Source organism: Trichomycterus rosablanca, chromosome 26 (assembly GCF_030014385.1).
Source record: "Trichomycterus rosablanca isolate fTriRos1 chromosome 26, fTriRos1.hap1, whole genome shotgun sequence".
NCBI classification, from domain to species: Eukaryota; Metazoa; Chordata; class Actinopteri; order Siluriformes; family Trichomycteridae; genus Trichomycterus; species Trichomycterus rosablanca.
The window spans coordinates 1,737,663-1,743,149 of record NC_086013.1 but is presented as its reverse complement, the minus strand read 5'-3'; the positions used below and the strand labels follow the sequence as shown (position 1 = coordinate 1,743,149).

General features: G+C 42.8%; 1 protein-coding gene across 2 annotated transcripts in view; it reads left to right on the top strand.

Annotated features, from left to right (window-relative positions):
- Positions 1-327: 327 nt before the first annotated feature.
- Positions 328-5,487, top strand: part of myo1ca (myosin Ic, paralog a) — a 21,435-nt gene continuing 16,275 nt past the window's right edge. Inside the window, exon 1 of one of the 2 annotated variants that reach the window (XM_062988347.1) lies at positions 328-391. The gene's annotated coding sequence lies outside the window, so the exon portion shown is untranslated. Of the gene's footprint in view, positions 392-4,883 lie in introns of those variants that run through there. The other variant, XM_062988346.1, reaches the window with a different exon arrangement.

Below are 5,487 nucleotides of genomic sequence, written 5' to 3'. Positions count from 1 at the left end.
AACCATAAACAATCAGCTGTATCCTATTGTTTTCTCCTAATGCAGCCTGAGGAAGCGAGATCAAAGATCAACCTGTTTTTTTTAAAGAATGAGGGGAAAGAATCTGAGAAAACCATTAAACCGAAGGGTGTGGAACACTAGTCCTGGTTTTCCCAAACAACAAGACCCTGAGATACTCAGGCTGAGTTCTCACGCTCATCACAACATATCGAGCCAAATTCGGTCCTTGCTGGTTTTGTCTTTGAGCATCAGCCACAGCAGAATGGGAGCGCAGGTGGAGTGAAACGTGAACCCTGTTTTTTGGAGCAGTGAGGTCACTGGAGCAGAGCGGGACCGAGCTCGAGCCCGTCACCGTCACACCGGACCCTCACTGAACCGCACCGACGCTCAGGTAAATTCTTCTCTCGACTACAACAGTTTGAGTTTGTTTCTTGTTTTGTTGGCTGGTTTGTTTGTTTATGATGTTTCTGACGTTCAGAGCAGATCCTCTGAGGGGATTAGAACTTAGAAAATGATAATAATCCATAATCTAACAAACGTGTATTTATTAGTAGGACTGGTTGGTTACTCTCAAACATTTTCAGTTAACATTTACTGGGAATTTACCAGCACATTACTGGGTGAACGCAGCCCACTGACCAACTGACTCACCACCTAATATAACCACTATTTGATTAGTGGTATATATATATATATATATACTGTATGTATATGTATGTATATATGATGGCTCAGTAGGTAACACTGTCACCGTACAGCAAGAAGGTCCTGCGTTCTGTACCCAGGTGGAGCAGTCTGGGTCCTTTCTGTGTGGTTAGCATGTTCTCCCTGTGTCTTGTGTGTGGGTTTCCTCCCACAATCCAAAGACATGCAGTCAGGTTAACTGGAGATACGAAATTGCCACTAGGTGTGTGTATGTGTGTGTGTGTTTGCCCTGTGATGGATTGGCAACCTGTCCGGGGCATTTCTTAACTTTTGCCCAAGGCCCAACTGTGGCAACTTGGTGGTGGTGGGGCATAAACCAGTGACCAACAGTCCAGCATCCTAACCATTACTATTGCTTATCACGTTGGTTCAGAATTTGAACTTTTAGGACCTGGAACATTTCTTCAGCCCTGTGTGCAGCATTTTAAAGATCTTTGGGATGAATTGGAACATTGATTGTAAGCTAGGCATTCTCATCCATTCTCAACCTCATAGACACTCACAAATTCCCATAGACACGCTCTATCTCTCTGAAGGTCTTTCCCAGAGGAGTGAGGGCTGCTGTAATGGAATGTCCAGCGAGCTCATGGTCAGATGTTCACATACTTTTGGTCATCTAATGGGCACTAAAATAGAGACAAACAAACACTACATGGTATTTTAGCCCTAAATATTTTCGCACGGGCCTGGCCTCAACCCCACCCCCCGAGTTCTTACACACACACACACACACACACACACACGTCCTTTGTGCTTCTACGTAACGGCCCAGTTGGAAAGCAGGGTGGAGATCTAAATATGGACCAGATGAGTTCTTCACGACTTCTCAGTGGAGACTCACATTCCTCCTGTAGGTTGGTTACATGGCTGTGTAATGATGCGTGCACACAGGACTCTGAGTTTATGGAATGAGGTGATGTTTGCTCTGCTAGGAAAACCAGTCCAGGCCAACACGCTGGTTTATCTGGTTTGAGCTGGTTGAGCTGGTCTGGTTTAGATGGTTTTACAGTGGTTGATGGATGCTCATCAGGTAGGTTCTACGACCTACCAGCTGGACAACCAGTTAGACCAGCCTAACACCAGATGTTCCAGCCTGCTAAACCAGCTCAAACCAGTTAAAACCAGTTAAACAATCCTAAACTGGTAATGATAGACTGGCTGAACAGGGGGTGTGTTTCCGAATTCCTGGTTCTGACCGTCTCAGATTTTCCTGGACTCTTGGCTTCTCCGGGACGTGCTGAACGAAGCTTCCTGGCTCGGCCCACCGAGCGCTGAGGTAATGGGAGCTGGTGGAAGGGAACCCCGCCCTGGTTGGGTTATTTTTAAAGTAGCAGCACCGTGAATCTAAATCTTGTGTTTTGTGTTTCCCTAAAGCTTTGCTATGATGATGGAGACGGTGGGTATGGAAACACCGCATGCCAGCTTCATGCCAGCTTTTGTTTTGTGTCCCTTTACTTCTGACACTGAGGTTCTAATCTGGAACTGCAGCGGTGAGAACCAGCACTAAATTCATGCAAACCAGCTTAGCTGTTGCAGTGTTTGCACTAAAATACAGAAGGCTGTATGTTTGAATCCCAGAATATATAAGTAACAATAAAAGTAATACTACTAGTAGTAATACTGAAAACCCTAAAATAAACATAATCATAATAATAACAATAACAACAATATTATTATTATTAATAGTAATAATAATAATAATAAACATAATGGTAATAATAATAATAATAATAATAATAATAATAATAATAAACATAATGGAAATAATAATAATAATAATAAACAAGAATATTACTACTACTTATATATATATAATAATAATAATAATAAACATAATAATAACAAAAATAATAATAATAAAAAGAACCATAATACTAACAACAACAAAACAACAACAACAACAACAACAATAATAATAATAATAATAATAATAATAATAATAATTGCTGGTTTAAAAGTCAGTGCTTCCAGATTAGGACTTTCCTGGCTCCTACTTTTCTCTTTTCTCACTAAAACACCAAAGCTTTGGTTTCTGTTTGGTTTCCCTATTTGTTTATTCTGATTCTAGATCTAAGGTTCCAGAGCTGTACGTAAGGGTTCTAGTACCAATATTACAGCCACACTGTGAATACTAGGACCACGCCCAAACTGCATCCGTTCTAGTGAATCTAGAGTCACGCTGTAGGTGTGGATTTTAGCAGAGCTCTGATGACTCTACAGTCGACACTAGAGCCAAAGATTACAGAGCTGCACCGAGGATTCAGGAGTCGGAATTTCTATAAAAATATTTAAAGTCAGAACTGGTCGTTTCCCCTGACAGAATTCTTGCTCCCTTTTATTGCCTCTCCAGACCAGAAAAAATCTGAAGATTGTCGGAAGGGCCGAGGCACTGGGTCATTTCTTTCACAACCCGCCTTGATATTTTCATATCAGTATGAAAATTCTCCCCCTCCTGTCCTCCTGTCCTGCGCCACCAGACACTCGGAGAACGACGTGTGTTTGTGTGTGTTAGCGACTGCTGCGAGGGCCATATGAGCATGATTTCATCCAAAAGCAGGAGTGTTTACACACGTATAGTCACATTAGTGTGTGTGTGTGTGTGTGTGTGTGTGTGTGTGTGTGTGTGTGATACAATTGTGGGTTGGAAAATATGAGACGCTGAAAGTGAGCAAAACCAAACTTGGCATCCTGGTCTTAATATGAAACTGTAAACGCGAGCCAAAGATCCAGCCTGATCCACACAGATAAAGTGTGTGTGTGTGTGTGTGTGTGTGTGTGATTTGTGTACATAAGAACAACAATGCCTGTTTTGTTTCTACAGTTTTGTGTTGGGCTGCTCATGTGTTCATCATAAGACGGGTTATGTAACGCCTCTCCGCGTGGGTAAATGTGCCCGTACGGGTATTTGTTGATCATCTCCATGGTCACCGCATCAATCACCACCATGTGTTGGGCACGTTCGTCTCAGTGAATTATTTATTTTGCCTTGGCATGAGTCTGTTTCGTCCTCGCACCGTTTCATCCTTTCACCTCATCGGCTGTTCACAATATTTTAAATAGGCAGCCGAGAGAAGCTTTACATTTACGGCATCAGGAAAGAGTGGCAACCTGGTAGTAGTGGGGCTTGAACAATAGACCTACTGATTACTGGTCCTGTGCCTCAAACACTGAGCTACTGGCTCAGAAACACAACTGGTAACTGTGATGAAGCTGCTGAATGGGTTCCAGATGTCCAGAAGCCACGCTAACGTCTCTGGAGCCAGAACTACAGAGGACTCTAAATATTCGCTTTTATTAGAGACACGTTATGACGACTAGTTTATGATTTTCTCTAAATAAATAAATATTTATTCAACTATTTATTAAGAATTTCAAAAACAAATATCACTTTTCAACATCGTCACCTTCTGATGTCCATTTTTCCAGCGTCGTACCGACTTTTTAATGTTTTTGGTTGAGCTCGTAGCCACTGATGCGCCGCTGCTTTCACATCATCATCACATGAAAATCTTCTTCCCCTTAAAGCTTCTTTAAGCGTCCAAACAGGTGGAAATCAGATGGAGCTAAATCCGGACTATAAGCGTCTCTCAGACACATACATATTTATAAATATATATACTGCATATATGCTTATCTGAATTGAATGTTAAATATGATGTATTTATATACAGAATGTAAATGAGCAAATTAACACTGCAGTACAGAAGACCTACTGGAATACCGTAACAAGGTTTGATGACTGGTTTAAGGAGTGAAAAAGCTGGTAGCATGTCCAGCTGTGCTGGTTTTAATGGCCCTGAATCTTCTGCAGATGAATTAGTGCTCTCCTCCAAGCATGTTGAGCTCAGCATCTGGCACCAAGCATGTTTTATGTCAAGCACTGTTATATATTTAAGTTCATATGAAAGAGGAAAGAGTGGGGAGGCTTCTAAGGAACCTCTGTACACTGGGGCCCAAGTGGACCCCCTTAAATGTCTAACTTAGACTGATTGTTAGTTATAAAAGGGAGCGATTTCTCTTTTTATTGTGGAGGAATTTGATTAATCTTGCGCACACCAATGTGTTCTGGCATGCGAGGAGGGGAGGAACAGGGAGCACCGGAGAGAGGGAGGGGTGGAGAGGAAAGGAAAGGAAAAATGCTTTCAGACAGAGTCATAGGATTTGTTTGGATCCTTCGGGCGCGCTGGGATGAGGGCTGCCGCCGACTCCTGCTGGATTTCTCCGGAACCCGTTTGCTAAATCTGCTAAGTCTTTGTGTTTGACCTACGGCCTCCTTCCACCCGGCGACTGCGGAGGACGCTTTTCTCTTCGGGTTTTCCTTCCAGTCGTTGTCGAAGGTGTGACCCACGTCATCCCAGCTGTTCCAACGTGTCGGGGAAAAAGAAAGAGAGAGAGAGAGAGAGAGAGAGAGAGAGAGAGAGAAGAGAGAGAGAGAGAGAGAGAGAGAGAGAGAGAGAGAGAGAGAGAGAGAGAGAGAGAGAGAGAGAGAAAGAGAGAGAGAGAGGGAATCAAGGGGGAGCAGAAATCAGCCTGATTCAGATCTTCTGGTTACAGAAGGCTCTTGGTCGGTGTGTTACTGTGTTTTTCCATCAGAGGGAAGCACCAGGAGACCACGTTCACGTCAGGAAGATGTAAGATGAAGGATCTCAGCAAGTAGAAAAGTTTCTGAGTGCATTTGGTTTAACAAAAGGAGTCGAGCGTGAGGACATGAACAAAGACAGAAAGTTGCATCTGATGGTCTGTCAAGCAAACTTGAAGGAATAAATCTAAAGCACTTCAGGG